Here is a 20,978-nt window from a genome sequence, read left to right on the forward strand (position 1 = left end):
TGAAGGGAGAAGCATTCAAGGAAATAGATAGTTTTAAAAAAATTCAAACATTCAGGAAACACTGGACACACTTACAGAAATGCAAACTGCTCTGGAAAGTCGCAGCAATAGATTTAAACAAGTAGAAGAAAGAAATTCAGAGCTCTAAGACAAGATTTTAAAATTAACCCAATCCCACAAAGATAAAGAGAAAATAATAAGAAAATATGAACAAAGCATCCAAGAAATCTGGGATTATGTTAAACGACCAAACCTAACACTAACCAGTATTCCAGAGGAAGAAGAGAATTCTAAAATCTTGGAAAACATTTTTGGGAGAATAATTGAGGAAAACTTCGCTAGTCTTGCTAGGGACCTAGACATTTGAATACAAGAAGCACAAAGAACACCTGAGAAATTCATCACAAAAGATCTTCGCCTAGGCACATTGTCATCAGGTTATGCAAAGTTAAGATGAAGGAAAGACTCTTAAGAGCTGTGAGACAGAAGCTCCAGGTAACCTATAAAGGAAAACCAATCAGATTAACAGTAGATTTCTCAGCAGAAACCCTACAAGCTAGAAGGGATTGGGGCTCCATCTTCAGCCTCCTCAAACAAAACAATTATCATCCCAAAATTTTGTATCCAGTGAAACTAAGCATCATATATGAAGGAAAGATACAGACTTTTTCAGACAAACAAATGCTGAAAGAATTCACCACTACCAAACCACCACTACAAGAACGGCTAAAAGGAGCTCCAAATCTTGAAACAAATCCTGGAAACACATCAAAACAGAACCTCTTTAAAGCAGAAATCATCACACAGGACCTATAAAACAAAAATACAAGTTAAAAAGCAAAAACAAAAAACAAAAGTACCAAGTACACAGGCAAGAAATAGCACAGTGAAAGCAACCGTACCTCACATCTCAATACTAACATTGAATGTAAATGGCCTAAATGCTCCACTTAAAAGATGCAGAACCACAGAATGGATAAGAACTCACCCATCCACTATCTGCTGCCTTCAGGAGACTCACCTAACACATAAGGACTCACAAAAACTTAAAGTAAAAGGGTAGAAAAAGGCATTTCAAGCAAATGGGCACCAAAAGCAAGTGGGGGTAGTTACTCTTATATCAGACAAAACAAACGTTTAAGCAACAGCAGTTAGAAGAGACAAAAGGAGATATTATATAATGGTAAAAGGCCTTGTCCAACAAGAAAATGTCACAATCCTAAACATATATGCACCTAACACTGGAGCTCCCAAACTTATAAAACAATTAATAGACCTAAGAAATGAGATAGACAGCAACACAATAATAATGATTTGAACAAATGTACTTAACAGATATATACAGAACATTTCGTCCAACAATCACAGAATACACATTCCATTCAACAGTACATGGAATTTTCTCCAAGATAGACCATATGATAGGCTATAAAATGAGCCTTGATAAATTTAAGAAAATTGAAATGATATCAAGCACTCTCTCAGGTAACAGTGGAATAAAACTGGAAATCAACTCCAAAAGGAACCTTCAAAACTATGCAAATACATGGAAATTAAATAACCTGCTCCTGAATGATCACTGGGTCAAAAACGAAATCAAGAGGGAAATTAAAAAATCCTTTGAACTGAACGACAATAATGACACAACCTATCAGAACCTCTAGGATACAGCAAAGGTGGTACTAAAAGGAAAGTTCATATCCCTAAATGCCTACATCAAAAAGACTGAAAAAGCACAAATGGACATTCTCAGGTCACACTTCAAGGAATGAGACAGACAAGAACAAAGCAAATTCAAATCCAGCAGAAGAAAGGAAATAACCAAGATCAAAGCAGAATTAAATGAAATTGAAACAAACAAAAAAACATACAAAAGATAAATGAAACAAAAAGCCGGTTCTTTCAAAATAGAAATAAAATTGATAGACCATTAGCAATATTAACCAAGAAAGGAAGAGAGAAAATCCAAATAACCTCATTAAGAAAAGAAACAGGGGATATTACAACTGACACCATCGCAATACAAAAGACCAATCAAGGCTACTATGAACATCTTTATGTACATAAACTAGAAAACCTAGAAGAGATGGATAAATTCCTGGAAAAATACAACCCTCCTAGTTCAAAGATACCCCGAATAGACCAATAACAAGCAGCAAGATTGAAATAGTAATTTAAAAATTTCCAACAAAAAAAAGTCTAGAACCAGATGGATTCACAGCAGAATTCTACCAGACATTCAAAGAAGAATTGGTACTAATCCTTTTGACACTATTCCACAAGATAGAGAAAGAAAGAACCCTCACTAATTCATTCTATGAAGCCAGCGTCACCCTAATACCAAAACCAGGAAAGGATATAACCAAAAATAATATCATTGATGAACATAGATGCTAAAATCCTTAACAAAATACTATCTAACTAAATCCAACAACATATCAAAAAGATAATCCACTATGATCAAGTGAGTTTCATACCAGGGATCCAGGAATGGTTTAACATATGCAAGTCAATAAACGTGATACACTACATTGACAGAATTAAAAACAAAAATCACATGATCATCTCAATAGTCGCAGAAAAAGCATTCTACAAAATCCAGCATCCCTTTATGATTAAAACTATCAGCAAAATTGGCATACAAGGGACGTATCTCAATATAATAAAAGCTATTGATGACAAACCCACAGACCCACAACATAATACTGATTGGGAAAAAAATTGAAAGTATTCCATCTAAGAACTGGAACAAAACAAGGATATTCACTCTCACCACTCCTCTTCAACAGTACTGGAAGTCCCAGCCAGAGCAATCAGATAAGAGAAAGAAACAAAGGGCATCCAAATCAGTAAAGAGGAATTTAAAGTGCCAGTGTTTGATGATGATATAATTATTTACCTTGAATACCCTAAAGACTCCTCCAGAAAGCTTCAAGAACTGATAAAAGAATTCAGCAAAGTTTCTGGATACAAGATTAATGTACACAAATCAGTAGCTCTTCTATACACCAACAGCAACCAAGCAGATAGTCAAATCAAGATCTCAACTCTTTTGCCAAAAACTACAAAAAAAAAAAAATAATAATGATACTTAGGAATATACCTAACCAAGGAGTCAAAAGTCCTCTACAAGGAAAACTACAAAATACAAAGAAATCATAGACAACACAAACTGAAACACATCCCATGCTCATGGATGAATAGAATCAATATTGTGAAAATGACCATATTGCCAAAAACAATCTATAAATTCAATGCAATCCCCATCAAAATACCACCATCATTCTTCATAGAATTAGAAAAAACAGTTCTAAAATTCACATGGAAACAAAAAAGAGCCTGCATATTCAAAGCAAGACTAGGCAAAAATAACAAATCTGAAGGCATCACACTACCTGATTTCAAACTATACTGTAAGGCCATAGTTACCAAAACAGCATGGTACTTGTATAAAAATGGGCACACAGACCAATGGAACAGAAGAGAGAACCCTGAAATAAAACCAAATACTTACAGCCAACTGATCTTTGACAAAGCAAACCAAAACATAAAGTGGGGGAAAGGACACCCTTTTCAACAAATGCTGCTGGGATAATTGGCTAGCCACATGTAGGAGAATGTAACTGGATCCTCATCTCTCAACTTATACAAAACCCAACTCAAGATGGATTAAAGACTTAAATCTAAGACCTGTAACTATAAAAATTCTAGAAGATAACTTAGGAAAAAGCATTCCAGATGTTGGCTTAGGCAAAGATTTCATGACCAAGAACCCAAAAGTAAATGCAATAAAAACTAAGATAAGTAGTTGGGACTTAATTAAACTAAAGAGCTTTTGCTTAGCAAGTAGAATAGTCAGCAGAGTAAACAGATAACCTACAGAGTGGTAGAAAATCTTCACAATCTATACATCTGATAAAGGACTAATATCCAGAATCTACAACAAACTCAAACTAATCAGCAAGAAAAAAAAAATCCCATCAAAAATGTGCTAAGGACATGAATGGACAATTCTCAAAAGATGATATACTAATGGCCAGCAACATATGAAAAAATGCTCAATATCAGTAATGATCAGAGAAATGCAAATCAAAACCACAATGTGATACCACCTTACTCTTTCGAGAATGACCATAATAAAAAAATCAAAAACATTAGATGTTGGTGTGTATGCAGTGATCAGGGAGGCCTTCTACACTGCTGGTGGGAATGTAAACTGGTACAACCACTGTGGAAAACAGTGTGAAGATTCCTTAAAGAACTAAAAGTAGAACTACCATTTGATTCAGCAGTTCTACTACTGGGTATTTATCCAGAGGAAAAGAAGTCATTATATGAAAAATATACTTGTACATGCATGTTTATAGCAGCACAATTCACAATTGCAAAATAGTGGAAACAACCCAAATTCCCGTCAATCAACCAGTGGATAAAGAAGCTGTGGTTTGATATATATATACACACACATATGTATGTGTACATACATATATGTGTGTGTGTGTGTATATATATATGATGGAATACTACTCAGCCATAAAAGGGAATGAATTAACGGCATTCACAGCAACCTGGATGAGATTGGAGACTTATTCTAAGTGAAGTAACTCAGGAATGGAAAACTAAACATTGTATGTTCTCACTGATATGTAGGAGCTAAGTTATGAGGATGCAAAGGCATAAGAATGATACAATGGACTATGGGGGCTTGGGGGAAGAATGAGAGGGGGACAAGGGATAAAAGATTACAAATATGGTGTAGTGTATACTGCTTGGGTGATGGGTGCACCAAAATCTCACAAACCACCACTAAAGAACTTACTCATGTAATCAGACACCACCTGTTACCCAATAAGTTATGGTAAACAAGAAAAAAGAAAAAAAGACAGAAAAGGGAAAAATAGTTTCCCAGATAGTTCTCTAGAATGTTTCTATGCAGCCATTTCGAAAAAAAAGAAAAGAAAAGAAAAGAAAAATGAAAAGACCACAGTATGCACAATGCTCCTCATTCTCTCAAACGCAAAAATATGGTGGTTAAAACCGAACACAGTACTCTGGTAAGATGGTCTAACTCTTTAGGAATTATGTATCATCAGTTTTAGACTTTACAGACCCTATAGTTTACTTTTCTTCAAGCACACTGTAGCTTTCTAGTGGGTTTCATGGAGCAGTGCCATTTTGTTGACTACTGTGTTTGTGGATTGTCCCCTGGAGAAGAAGGCACTCAACTTCTCCACTTTTGTGGAGATGCATACATCTGGCTTCCTTCTTCTCCCCAATCCTCTACCAACATCAAGAGTCCCTAAAATCTTTTCCAGGGAGCAAGGAAAACTCAGTTCCTTGTGTAAATATTTGACATGATGAATAATTGAATATTGGTATCCCCTACTTTTTCTCTGAGGTAATAACTGAGAACTTAAAATTTACAAAGCAAAACTGTTAAGCTATCTGAACAAAATTAATATTGGTCACTTGATGCATTTTTATTGCAAGTTATGTTAGGAAACAGTGTATTTTAAATTTTAGCTTGTTGGATGCACGGAAAAAGCCTTAAGTGAATCTGTTTATAGTGTTATCTGATGGTAGTTTGTATTTCTGTGGGATCCATGGTGATATCTCCCCTATCATTTACTATTGCGTCTATTTGATTCTTCTCTCTTTTCTTCTTTATTAGTCTTGCTAGCAATCTATCAATTTTGTTGATCTTTTCAAAAAACCAGCTCCTGGGTTCATTGGTTTTTTGAAGAGTTTGTTTGTATCTCTATCTCCTTCAGTTCTGCTCTGATCTTAGTTATTTCTTGTCTTCTGCTAGCTTTTGAATGTGTTTGCTCTTGCTTCTCTAGTTCTTTTAATTGTGATGTTAGGGTGTCCAATTGTAGATCTTTCCTGCTTTCTCTTGTGGTCATTTAGTGCTATAAATTTCCCTGTGCACACTGCTTTAAATGTGTCCCAGAGATTCTGGTATGTTGTGTCTTTGTTGCATTGGTTTCAAAGAGCATTTTTATTTCTGACTTCATTACATTACATACCCAGTAGTCTTTCAGGAGCAGGTTGTTCAGTTTCCATGTAGTTGAGCGGTTTTGAGTGAGTTTCTTAATCCTGAGTTCTAGTTTGATTGCACTGTGGTCTGGAAGAAATGGATAAATTCCTGGACACGTACATCCTCCCAAGACTAAACCAGGAAGAAGTTGAATCCCTAAATAGACCAAAATCAGGCTCTGAAATTGAGGCAATAATTAATAGCCTACCAACCATAAAAAGTCCAGGACCAGAAAGATTCACAGCCAAATTCTACCAGAGGTACAAAGAGGAGCTAGTACCTTTCATTCTGAAACTATTCCAATCAATAGAAAAAGAGGGAATCCTCCCTAACTCATTTTATGAGGCCAGCATCATCCTGATACCAAAGCCTGGCAGAGATACACAAAAAAAGAGAATTTTAGACCAATATCCCTGATGAACATTGATGCAAAAATCCTCAACAAAATACTGGCAAACTGAATCCAATAGCACATCAAAAAGCTTATCCACCATGATCAACTTGGCTTCATCCCTGGGGTGCAAGGTTGGCTCAACATACGCAAATCAATAAACATAATCCATCATATAAACAGAACCAAAGACAAAAACCACATGATTATCTCAATAGATGCAGAAAAGGCCTTCAACAAAATGCAATAGGCTTTCATGCTAAAAAGTCTCAATAAACTAGGTATTGATGGGACATGTCTCAAAATACTAACACGTATTTATGACAAACCCACAGCCAATATCATACCGAATGGGCAAAACCTGGAAGTATTCCCTTTGAAAACTGGCACAAGACAGGGATATCCTCTCTCAACACTCCTATTCAACATAATGTTGGAAGTTCTGGCCAGGGCAATCAGGCAGGAGAAAGAAATAAAGGGTATTCAGTTAAGAAAACAGGAAGCCAAATTGTCCCTGTTTGCAGATGACTACCCATCGTCTCAGCCCAAAATCTCCTTAAGCTGATAAGCAACTTCAACAAAGTCTCAGGATACAAAATCAACGTGCAAAAATCACAAGCATTCCTCTACACCAATAACAGACAGAGAGCCAAATCATGAATGAACTCCCATTCACAATTGCTTCAAAGAGAATAAAATACCTAGGAATCCAATTTACAAGGGATGTGAAGGACCTCTTCAAGGAGAACTACAAACCACAGCTCAACAAAATAAAAGAGGACACGAACAAATGGAAGAACATTCCATCCTCATGGATAGGAAGAATTAATATCACGAAAATGGCCACACTGCCCAAGGTAATTTATAGATTCAATGCCATCCCCATCAAGCTACCAATGACTTTCTTCACAGAATTGGAAAAACTACTTTAAAGTTCATATGGAACCAAAAAAGAGTCTACACTGCCAAGACAATCCTAAGCAAAAAGAACCAAGTGGGAGGCATCATGCTACCTGACTTCAAACTGTACTACAAAGCTACAGTAACCAAAGCAGCATGGTACTGGTACCAAAACAGAGATATAGACCAATGGAACAGAACAGAGTCCTCAGAAATAATACCATACATCTGCAACCAACTGATCTTTGATAAACCTGACAAAAACAAGAAATGGGGAAAGGATTCCCTATTTAATAAATGGTGCTGGGAAAACTGGCTGGCCATAGGTAGAAAGCTGAAACTGGATCCCTTCCTTATACCTTATACACAAATTTATTCAAGATGGATTAAAGACTTAAATGTTAGACCTAAAACCATAAAAACCCTAGAAGAAAACCTAGGCATTAGACCTAAAACCATAAAAACCCTAGAAAAAAACCTAGGCAATATCATTCAGGACATAGGCATGGGCAAAGACTTCATGACTAAAACACCAAAAGCAATGGCAACAAAAGCCAAAATTGACAAATAGGATCTAATTAAACTAAAGAGCTTCTGCACAGCAAAAGAAACTACCATCAGAGTGAACAGGCAACCTACAGAATGGGAGAAAATTTTCATAATCTACCCATCTGACAAAGGGCTAATATCCAGAATCTACAAAGAACTTAAACAAATTCACAAGAAAAATCAAAGAACCCCATCAAAGAGTGGGTGAAGGATATGAACAGACATTTCTCAAAAGAAGACATTTATGCAGCCAACAGACACATGAAAAAATGCTCATCATCACTGGTCATCAGAGAAATGCAAATCAAAACCACAATGACATACCATCTCACACCAGTTAGAATGGTGATCATTAAAAAGCCAGGAAACAGCAGGTGCTGGAGAGGATGTGGAGAAATAGGAACACTTTTACACTGTTGGTGGGACTGTAAACTAGTTCAACCATGGTGGAAGACAGTGTGTCAATTCCTCAAGGATCTAGAACTAGAAATACCATTTGAGCCTGCCATTCCATTACTGGGGATATACCCAAAGGATTATAAATCATGCTGCTATAAAGACACATGCACATATGTGTTTCTTGTGGCACTATTCACAATAGCAAAGACTTGGAACCAACCCAAATGTCCATCAATGATAGACTGGATTAAGAAAATTTTGCACATATACACCGTGGAATACTATGCAGCCATAAAAAAGGATGAGTTCATGTCCTTTGTAGGGACATGGATGAAGCTGGAAACCATCATTCTCAGCAAACTATCGCAAGAACAGAAAACCAAACACTGCATGTTCTCACTCATAGGTGGGAACTGAACAATGAGAACACTTGGTCACAGGGTGGGGAACGTCACACACCGGGGCCTGTCATGGGGTTGCAGGGCGTGGGGTGCGGAGGGATAGCATTAGGAGATATACCTAATGTAAATGATGAGCTAACGGATGCAGCACACCAACATGGCACATGTATACATATGTAACAAACCTGCACGTTGTGCACATGTACCTTAGAACTTAAAGTATAATAAAAATAAATAAATAAATAAAAATAAAAAATAAAAAGAAATGATGAAAAAAACTTAAATGAATTTATCTATGAAATTTCTCAAGCAGAATATTAGATGTAAAATTCTTAAGGAGCCAGACCTATAATTTATGTCCCCTGCATAATCAAAGAAAACAAGACCTTTGTTAAACATTAACAAATGTCTTCATCATTCACATTCCATAAGCTGAAAAGGTGAGAGTTGGAGGTAAAGTTCGGGAACCCCTGAGCTTTACCTCTGCTTTCCCTGTGGGGATAGTGATATGCTCTTTATGAAGGACAGGTTGGTTCCAGCATGTATCAGAAGATAAGCCAACCCTTGTCAGCATTCTAGTAGGGGGACAAAGATTGTTGGTGAAAGTCTTCTGAAAAAAAGTGATGTAGCCTGGGCAATACAGAAGATCAAGGTGAGAACATGTCTATGGTGTCCCAGGCTGCTAACCTCACAGTGGGAAAAGCACATTTGTGGTCCTCCTCAGTCATATGGGAAGGGCCTCTTGTTAGTCAGTGCTAACACAAAATAATGACTTAAATTGGATAACATACTGTAAGCGGGGTAGGGGGAAAAGAAGGAATGAAAATACCAGTCCCATCCTACAACATTTTAGCACTTTCCTCCAAGCCCAAATTACTTTTGGAAAAAAAAATTGTAATTTTCACCATGAAAGCTCAATTGTTGCCACCCACCAAAAGAAATCATTGTACACAGATTTTCAGGTTTTATTTTTTTTACTGGAAAAATAACCTGTTAAACTATAAATGATGCTGTAGAGTTTAAACACAGAAAGAAAAGTAATAGATTTCTGAATTGCAAACTACTGAAACTGATCTGCAAGGAAAATGAGGAATGCTGATTCTTTTTTTTTTTTTTTTTTTTTTTTTTAAAGATTCTATATATCGGATTTTCTGTGGCTCTTTCTGGTCACATAGGCCATTTAATGAGTATGTACAATTTTCAGTTCCATTATATAGGGATTGGAGGCTGAAAGAGGAAAAATGGGGAAGAAGATGAAGGAGAAAGATACTGGGATGAGAAAAATAACAGTCAAAACAATAAAGACAGATAATATTGAATGCCTCTACCAGGTGCTGTGCAATGTCCTTGAAGGGCCAGATCCTACCAGCCCTCACCAAAGTTCTATTCGGTTGATAGCATTTTTATGCACACTTTACATATGAGAAAAGTGAGGTACTGAAAATTTAAACTACTTGCCTAGACTTTCTGTATATTCTGATGCCATGAAAGGAAAGGCAATTAGTTCTTTGTGGTTCTGGATTCAGCTCCTTTCACTGTTGAGCTATAGAAACATCTTCATGTATTAAAAGGAAAAGTGTAATTATGTACCATCACCTTTTCCTTCCTGTCTAGCTTTCACTTCATATAGACTTCCAGAGCAACTGCCTCTTTTCTGGCGTTAGATCAATGCAATTTTCACATTCTCCACTCTTGAAAAACGGAATTTCCCATTTATTGATTATGCATGCACAGTGTATAGATACAGCCTATTTGGAAACACAGCTCTTGTTTCTCAGAGAAGTATGCTGATAATAACTTTGGCAAAAATAGGGACTTTGATCAGCATTTTGTGATCAGCCAAGATTTTGACGTATTAGCTCACTTTTACAAAGTTGTACCTTTTATTCCCTTGCTCCTTCTTCCTCTCAAAAAACTAGCTCAGAAAAATTTAGCATTTGAAATGGTCTACAAATAGCTGTCTGCAAAAATGGGAAAAGTCATCCCAAATAATAAAGAATCATAAGCATGCTATTCAGACCGAGCTGCAGGGTCAGATGATAACTCCTAACAAGGCCAGCAACTGAGTAAATTGCCTCTTGATCTCCCCACTAAGAATAAATTCATGTAAATCCAAGGAAGCTGAGCTGCTGCTGCTCATCCACCATGTGTGGTGACTAATTTTATTAAGTGAAATACAAGAAAAAGAAGGCTCCTTGCTGTAGAAATGTATGTGAAGTTGATTGCTTTGGCCCAGCACTGAGCCCCGTGGCGGCAGTGGGCAAGGCCGGATAGGCTGATTTGTCAGCCATGCCAGAGCACAGAGAGCCAGGACTAGAACCAAGTTGCCAGCCCAAAACTACACCCATCCACTCTGCAGATCTCTAGGAAAGCGAAAAACAGGTACAGTGTTGCCCTCGACTTTGAGGTAACCTTGCTTCTGAGGAGAGGGTTGACTATACTTGGAAAAGTTTACTTTTCTTTAACCTAAATACTTAAAAGCCATTAACACTGAAAATTTGAAGTTACAATTTCAAATGAATCAGTTTGATAAGTTCTGTTTCTCTTAGCAGTTGCAAACTTGCCATTTCTAGACCAAGCCAGTTAAATGAGGCTATATAGAAACAATGGGGCCCGTTGCCAACCGGACAAGCCCATTGCTAATACATTTTTTTTTCTCTAAAAACAACATGCCAGTATCCACTAAAGCTAAATATACACCTACCCTTCATTTGAGTCATTCTACTCCTATGCATATCCTAAATCTATCTATCTATCTATCTATCTATCTATCTATCTATCTATCTATCTATCTAAGAGATGAGTGTGCATGTTTGCCTGAAGACATTCACAAGCAAATTTATTTATAATTACCAAAACCTGGAAATAACCCAAAGAAGTTCACTAATAGGAAAATAGATAATTAAAGTGTGATATATTCACACAATAGATAGAATATTACACAGAAATTATAAATGAACAACTGATTCAGTCAACAATATGAATGACTCTCATGGATATTACATGGACCTAAAAGAAAACATGCAAAAGGTTAAAAACTGTATTATTCTATTCATGTAAAGTTCAAGAGCAACTGAAATCAATAGATGGTGATAGAAGTTACTTCTTGAGGTAAAGCATTGTCTGGGAAGAGTTAACAAGAAATCTTCTGCTTACTAAAAATATTTGATACCTTGACTGAGATAGTTACATGGGTGTATACGTTTGTAAAACTGCATTAAGCTGAACATTTAATATCAGTTTGACTGTACATAATTATTTAATTGTTTTTATATCATAACCCAATTAAAAAGTTAAAAGAATACATCATAAAGGAACAAAACAAAAAATACAAAATAAAATAAAGCCTGTATCAGGCAAATGAAAATTTCGTGAGCCATATATTTAGTCATTGACCATGAATATCTGTCCTCAACTAACATTTCCAAAGCTCTTCCTACAATAGCTGAAGCATTAATGTTTTATCCTTTAGCTCATGTTTCTAGCTTTGGGAAAATAATTATGACAGCAAGAGTTAGTATTTATTTAATATATATATTCAACCTCTTGTACTTAATATAGATGTTGTGTAAGTATTTCTAGCATGGTCATAATTCACATAGCTGTTTTATACTTTGGAATTCTATTAATTTTGTTTTTTACTTAACTATTCCAAAACTTTTCAACACTTAGGATATTTCAAATTTTTCATACAGAATAAATATTTCCTTTTGGTTTTCCACTTGAAGTTAGCTTATTTCTTGAAGTATGCTCCCTGCAGTGGAGCTATTCACACAAAGAGCACAGCTGGATTTTCTGAGCATGTTTGAATGCCAATTATTTGTAGAGGGCTGGCATTATTGATGGTGTCATGCACAATTTATAAGATTACCTATTTGTTGCATAGTTTCCAACACAAGTTTCTTAAAAAGCATCTTTAAAAATATCAAAGTATAATGATTCTCTAAAGTGATTTAAAAGAGCTTTGCTTCTAACTAGATTGAAGGTTGATTTTCTAAAAAATAGTTAACTTTGTATTTCTCCATTTGTGTATTATTTTTGATAATTTAAAAATGAGGATATTAAGCAGAATCAGTATAAGGACCATACATGTTAATCACATTTTTCTCTATATTTTGAATACTGACAGTTTATTAATTATGTTTATATGATATGCTTTCCTCATTCTTTTGTTTTTATTTTACTGCAGTTTGCCTTACAAAAAGTTTCTTTACATGTTCAGGCATATCCATTTGTCTTTAATATCCTTCATTTCTTGAACGGTCTTGATTTTCTTCTGTTCGGCATCATTTAAATATGCTATTGTATATTCTTCTATATTAAAAACATAAATTACATGTATTTTGATTGAGTTATTTATTGCAATACAAAATATGAAATGTAAATACTAATTATTAACTGTTTATATAAATATCTAATTACAACAAAAATTATGAAATTTTACCCACTGTATGCTATTTTTGCTAAAATGCTCACAAAAAGAATCAATGTATTTTTAAAATCTCAATTATTATTTCATTAATCTTTTTCCCCTGGTTTTTTGAGGCTCACTGCAACCTCTGACTCCCTGGTTCAAGCGATTCTTCTGCCTCACCCTGCCGAGTAGCTGGAATTACAGGCATGTGCCACCAAGCCCAGCTAATTTTTTGTATTTTTAGTAGAGACGGGGTTCACCATGTTAACCAGGATGGTCTCCATCTCCTGACCTCGTGATCTGCCTGCCTTAGCCTCCCAAAGTGCTGGGATTACAGGCATGAGCCACCACTCCCAGGAACCTAGATTTTTGTAGTCACTGAGGTACCACGGAGGGTTTTGCACTTGGAAATTCTAACTGCTAAATTTCTTCCTTATGGAGATTAATGACTCTGAAGGGTGAATGAGATGGAAATGAACCAGAAACAAAGAACTGGTTAGTATATTATGAAAAAAGCTAGACATGATCTAGATAAAGTTGTGGTAGGAGAAATAGGGAAGGGTATAAGTGGGGAGCATTTTAAAGGCAGAAGTATTGAGTATTCAGCTGATTGAATACAAAGGAGACAAGACAGAAGAGTGTAAAAGATAATCTCAGACCTCATTACGAATCTGTAAGTTCCTGAAGGATAAAGGCTGTGTCTTGTCTCCATCTTATTTTTGGCAGCAAATAGAACAGTGTGAGGCACATTTGCAGGTGCTCAGTGATTGTTTTCTGGTAAAGGGCGAATTGAGAGAAAGAGATGTGGCAATGTCCGACGGATGGCCAGATCTAGGAATGCTCATGAAGTAAAAGGAGAATTTAAATTTTGCGTATCATAACATACACTCAGATCTAAGTTATTGACAGAGTGAAGGGAGAATTTTTTCTTCCTTTTCAAATGTCCTAAATTAGGGTAACTTAAATTTAAGATGGCAGTTTTACCATCAATAAAATCTTACAAAGCAGGAAAAGTGATGGAATATTTTCTAAAAGAAGTAGAAAATGGAGTCTTTAAAAAAAATTGAAGCAAAGATAAAGGAATACAGCATTTGTTTTAACCTGGGGAAGTTTAGGGAAGTATAGCAATTTATTTTATTTATTTATTTATTTATTTATTTATTTATTTATTTATTTATTTATTTTTGAGACGGAGTTTCGCTCTTGTTGCCCAGGCTGGAGGGCAATGGAGTGATCTCCACTCACCGCAACCTCCGCCTCCCGGGTGCAAGTGATTCTCCTGCCTCAGCCTCCTGAGTAGCTGGGATTGCAGGCATGCACCACCTTGCCCGGCTAATTTTGTATTTTTAATAGAGACGAGGTTTCTTCATGTTGGTCAGGCTGGTCTCGAACTCCCGACCTCAGGTGATCCACCCGTCTTGGCCTCCCAAAGTGCTGGGGTTACAGGATTGAGCCACCGTGCCCAGCCTGCAATCTTTAAATGATGGCGTTGCTGTCACATTTTAGAGTGAGGAAACATTACCTTATGCTTTAGAAATCTAATTCTTATTAAGTTCTTATAAACAACTTCATGGTATTCATTTAAAATAATTCATCACCCCCAAGGAAATATTCTGGTAAAACCAGTGAAGAGGAAATTCTATGGTTAAATTTTTCTTGTGATTCTGTCATACATCAAGCAATATTTCATGGCAACCATTAGGTTTCATAAAGTGACTATTTCAGGGAAAAACAAGATAGAATAGTTTATTTTTCATAAGTAGGTTAATGATGTTAAGTGTAATTTCCTTGATTTGCTATAAAATACTTTTATCTGAAGCCTGTATGCTATCAATGTGTAATAAAACACACTATTTGCATAATTTAAAATCGTAGCTTTTAATCACCATAAAATACAACTAATATATAATTTCTAAAATGTACTACTTTTCAAATTGCATTTTGTAGATTTTCTAAGAATCTTGTATGTAGAAATTGATAGAGTATACAGTCTAGTGATATGAACTGATATAAATGGAGAAATTGCAGTACAGTTTGGTCAGCTGACACTTACATATATAAGGACTAAAACCTCCAAAAGCTTGAATTAGGAGCAACTAACCATTCTTCAAATAATAAGAAAATACCTTATTAAAAATTATATATATATATATATGTATATACATATATATAATGAACAAAAACTTTGTTAAAAATGTAGAATCCCAAAAAGGCTTGGATATGAGAGAAGTTATGAAAGTTCAATATTAATAATATTAAATGTGTGACAAGCAGTGGCAAAAGATAAACCCAGAAAGAGCTTGGACCCTGATTAATCTCTTTATATGCTAAATGTAGAAGTTAGAATTTTATTCCAAAATTAATGAAAGTGTTTGAGGTTCAGGGAGGTTTTTGAGTAAGAGTGTGATGCAATTAGCTTCATTTTATAGGAAAGTAACTTTTTTAGCAGTGTAGAGAATTGTCTAGACAAGAGAAAGACAGTAAGAAGACCAAGGTTATTTAAAAAATAGAAGATTATCAGATAGGGTGTGGTGGCTCGCGCCTGTAATCCCAGCACTTTGGCATGCCAAGGTGGGTGGATTGCCTGAGCTCAGGAGTTTGAGACCAGCCTGGGCAACATGGTGAAATCCTGTCTCTACTAAAATAAAAAAAAAAATATCCGGGTGTGGCGGTGTGCACCTGTAGTCCCAGCTACTTGGGACGCTGGGGCAGGAGAATTGCTTGAACCCAGGAGGTGGACATTGCAGTGAGTTGAAATCAAACCACTGCACTCCAGCCTGGGTGATAGAGTGAGATGACGTCTCAAAAGAAAAAGAAAAAAATGATAATCTGGGTATGGCAGAGGGAGTAGGCAATGGAGACAAAAAAAAAAAAAAAAGAAAAAGAAAAAAAGAAATTTGAGAAGCATTTTTGAAGCAGACTCTGAAGAATTTGATGACCCATTGGATGAACTATGTGAGGGAGAATAAGGATTTGAGTTTGCCTGATGAAGAGATGTGAAAGGCAGAAATGATGTGGGTACTAATGGCATCCACAGAAATGGATAAGCAGGCATGGAGAAGGAGATGATGTTTCATACTAGAACTTAGAATGTGTGTTATATGCTGAGAGTGAAATGCATGCAGGACATCCAGATGGAGATACTGTAATCAACTTTGGGATTCAGATGATAGATTAGAGTTCTCATCAAAAGATAATTTTAAAAGTCACAAAAGTGCGTGATCATGGATTAACCAAACAAGAAGAAAGTTGTATAGAAAACAGGAAAAGATTAATATTTGAAGGATTAATCTGCCTGTTGTCAGAGGACAAACAACAGGCAAATAAAATAAAGAGAATAAATAGGAATGTTCTACCTCAAAAGCCGAAAAATGGTAAAAAAATACATAAATATGTAAGTATCTTAAATATGTTTAATAGGATAAGAATTAAAATTAATTTTCTGGATTTGGCAATTAGGAATCACTGATGAACTCAGTGAAAGAAAGATCAGAAGGCAGTTTTATCACCCTTGAGGATCAACCAGGATAGAGAAAAGTGGCTCTGATTTTGGGGATTTTAGAATTGGAAACTTATTAAAATCACCAGGCAAGTGCTTCACCCTGACGCTATTTTGACAGGTGGGAGAGGAGGTAACTTTAATATATTGGATAAATCATAAATTTGAAGTCATATTTACAGCTTACTCCCTTCATTTGTAGACACAAAAATGATACCTACTACTTCATGGGCAGTTTTGGAAAGAATAAGATGCTCTACAAAAGGGCTTAACGGTACTTAGATACAATATTTTAAAAATACAGCAAGCTGATGATAATGATCAGCATCACCAATTTGTTGCCATGGAAATTTTTTATTGGAACTCCAACAGAGTTGAACATGGATAAAATGCCAAAATATTATAAGTAATTGTAATTTTCCTCATCACGCCTGTGTCTGGAAATAAATTCTAACAATAGGCTTTCACGACGGGCATCAGTACCCACTATAATGTTCCAGGCATGGTGTAAGTACACTTCATGTACTCAAAGAGCTTGCAGTGTTTTTCTGGTCAATATGAAAGGTAATCTAGTTCCCCGAATCATTGTATCTGTCTGTCTCCAGAGTTAACATTATCCAGAAAAAATGTTACATTGTTACTTTGTGTTGTCCAATAATAAAAAGCATCATATAATAATTTATACTGCAATCCAGTAAATTTTGATTTCCTTCTAAGTACATTTACAGCTTCAAGGAAGTGATTTATCTCTATGGAACGAGAACATTTCCAGCTTTTAGTGATTGAGCCATGGATTTCAGGATCATTGGAAACTATAACGTGGCTGATAATTATTTTTTCATCCTCCTCATTTTATAGATGAAAGAATAGAGAGTCAAAGAAATCAATTGGCTAACACAGAATATTACTGTGATTTGAGTTAAGCACAACATTTCTGTTTGCTGACAACCATGATTCTCTTGAAATAGCTAATTTATTTAAACTTCTTTTATGGAAAAATCAATTTTACTAAACGTCATACATTGTTGTCTTAATACAAAAGTGCTTGATTGTTAGTGAGTTGATATGAATCTTCCAATAGCTTCTGAAGCCTCAGCTGTGCCAATGTGGCTTTAGGAGGGAGCAAAGGTTGAGACTCAGGAATTTTTGCTTCAGAATCAGCCTTTTGACTCTTATCCCTAGCCCCAGAATTTCTGTTTTCTTACTGAACTAGTAGGTGTAGACCTTAAAACCTTTTTACCTTATAAATCCAGCCATGATGAGCACTGAACTGGCAAGACCCTCAAATGAGGGCCTGTTACATGGAATTGGGCAGTTATTTGACTACCTTTCTCTGGGTATGCAGAAGGTGTTTCTAAGCCAATGAAGGCCACATTCCACAAAATGGACACCCATTTGAGGGTCTTATCAAATCCTCATAACCCAGATCCTCAAGATGCGTTCCATAGGAAGTTCATTCTTTTAACAAGCAATTGGTGATAACTGAAAGTGTTCCAGCCACTGTTTTTAGACACTAGTATTCCTAATCAGTTGAACAGAACCCTGTTCTCACATGGTTATGGGAACACAGAGATCCAGGAGAGAAAATCCTTAGCAAGCTCAATGTTAGGCGTTGGTATTCTTATCTTAATTGACTTGCCTCACAGCACTGCACAGCTTTTTCCAAATGATATACTCTGCCTAGATCAGAACTGAATCTGTGTCATCAAAGTTACTGAATTTTTAGCCCTTCCAAAGGGGCCACTGGGTGTCCTCTCTCTTCCCACTGCTCTAGCTCCCCAAATCTCTCTCTGACTGAAATGCTTGGAGGTTCTTCTTAACTACTGTACATGAATTTGGATGGTCTTTTTCAAATCACTTCCAGAAATAGTTGGGACCTTGTAATCTCAGCTCTGGTTTATGGGAAGATCCAGTGAGCATGCCTCCTAGATGGCTTTGGCTTCTCATGTCAAGAGTCAGCTTTCTTCCTTCCTGTCATGCAACATTCTCCCACACCACACGCTCGTATAATTCCTTAGCAATACTCTCTCTTTTACCTAGCCTCAAAGCTTTGGGAAAATGGAAAATATTTTTTCTTTGTCAAAATGTTAAAGTTTATTTTTATAGCAATCTGAAGTATATTTTCTATAGAATGCAGTCTTTATTATATTGACTATTTTGTAAAGTGTTATCTTTAATACCTAGCACAATCCAATAAAGTATCCTTTATTAAGATATTTTGCAAATTTTCTATTTGCTGTTGCAACAAATTACCACAAATCTGGTGGCTTAAAACAACATAAATTCATTTTCCTATCATTCAGGAGGCTAGAATCCTGAAATCAAGATGTTGAAAAGGACTCAGTCCCTCAGTAGAGTTAGGGCTCTAGTGGAAAATCCATTTCTTGTCTCTTGTAGCTCTGGTAGCCCCCAAAGTTAAACATCCCTTAACTTGTGTCTTCATCACCCTAAAATGTAACCCTGTCTTCATATTGCCATCTTCTCTGTGTGTCTTTTTCTCCAGCCCCTTCTTGTAAAGATACATATGGTTGCATTTTGGACCCATCTTGAAAATCCAAGATAAACTCAAAGAATCATTAATTTAGTCACAGTATCTGCAATATATGGTAATATTCACCCTTTTGGTGTATAAAGTAATATAATAAGTTTATATTCACAGATTCTGGAGATTAAGAAGTGGCTATATCTTAAAGGGAGCATTATATTAAGGTGACCATAGAGGCCATAGTTACCAAATTCAATTTTTGTTTGGATACACTCATTTTCTTACTAGGAATAATTACAGAATTATCCTACACTTGAGCGTCACACAAACCATTCACTGAACTGTGTGTATTAATGCATGTGTGCCAAATAAATATCACTTATCTCTATATTATCCTTCGTTGTCATACATTTGGCCCTTCTTATTTTTAAATAAACCATAAAAATACTGAACTGAAGTTAAACAATACTGAATGGAAGTTCAACATTCATTCATTTTCTTTCAGCAAACATGTATTGAACCTTATAAGTATGCAAGGTTACAATCAGCCACTTCAAATAATTTAGTTCACTTAAGTCTCCAAAAAGCCATTTGAATCAGAGCTCAGCATACTGATTAGGATCCTGGGTTTTGAAGTCAGACAGACCATTTACTAGCCATGGTAAAATTATTTCACATAAGTGTTGATTTCCATGTCTATAGAATGGACATGCAGAATACCCAATGCCCCACCCAGTACAGTGCCTGGCAATAGTAGACAGTCTGTACCTGGTGGCTGTTTATATTATACCCATGAAGGAATTAATATATGCTGTAGTAGTTGCTGTGGTATATTGTGCAAATCATCCTTCAGGACCAAAATGCTCATTTGCAAAATCCCTTTCCATTAATTACTCTTCAGTTAAGTGAACAGCCAGGCCCAAGGTTATGCTCCCTCACAAGAGCATCTAATGATAGCTCCACACCATGGGAGGATACAAACAACTCTGAAGGCTTGAGATCACCCTGCAGAATTAGTTGAGGCCCCTGTTGCCACTGCCCCACAGTTCAACTTCTCCCTGTGCCCAGTGCCTACTTTTGGTGTCATGTCAATTAGCAACAAGTAGCAAGTATGTTGGAGACTTTGGTAAGACACATATCCTTCAGAAGATGTGCGACAGACCTACAAAGATCCAGAGCGCTACCATATCAATGATGTGTTAAGGATCTATTAATCTAGAATGCAAAGACATAATGTCCAGAATTAAAGAGATTATTACATCTTTCATTTCTTACCATCGAGAAACAAAGGGAAGTACCTGGTAAGTTTTTTTTTTTTTTTTTTTTTTTTTTCCATTCTGGGGGTAGTGGTAGCATATTTCACACACTTGGGACCCAAGACTTCTTTCTTCTTTCTGATTTCTCCATTTGGAATAAGAATGTCTATCTATCTTATACCTGACCCACCCTGATGTTATTTTAGAATGTCATAACTCATCTGGTTGCACAGATTCATAGCTGGAGAAGAATTTTTCCTCAGGATAAATCATATCATTTCTCACTCATACTATGATATTGGGATGCGATTCTGGACTTAGAATTGATGCTGAAATGGGTTAAGACTTTTAGGCTGCTGAGATGGAGTTTGATGTGATTTGCACATTAGAAGGACATGAATTTTGAGGGTTTACAGGGCAGTGTTATGGACTAAACTGTGTTCCTTCCAAATTCACGTGTTGTAGACCTAACCTTCAGTACTTCAGTATGTGACTGTATTTGAAACTAGGGCCTTTAAAGAGATAATTACATTAAAATGAGGCTATTAGATGGCTGCTAATCCAATCAGGTATCCTTAGAAGAGGACGAGATTAGGACATAGGGAGAGATTCCAGGGACGCATGTGAACAGAGGGATGACTATGTGA

At 36.1% G+C, this 20,978-nt stretch overlaps 1 protein-coding gene across 1 annotated transcript in view; it reads right to left on the reverse strand.

Annotated features, from left to right (window-relative positions):
• The window catches only part of LOC115892687 (gamma-aminobutyric acid receptor subunit beta-1-like), a 159,646-nt gene that overhangs the window by 73,631 nt on the left and 65,037 nt on the right, over positions 1-20,978 (reverse strand). The window lies entirely within an intron of this gene.

The sequence above is a fragment of the Rhinopithecus roxellana genome, chromosome 2 (genome assembly GCF_007565055.1).
Source record: "Rhinopithecus roxellana isolate Shanxi Qingling chromosome 2, ASM756505v1, whole genome shotgun sequence".
Taxonomy (NCBI): Eukaryota; Metazoa; Chordata; class Mammalia; order Primates; family Cercopithecidae; genus Rhinopithecus; species Rhinopithecus roxellana.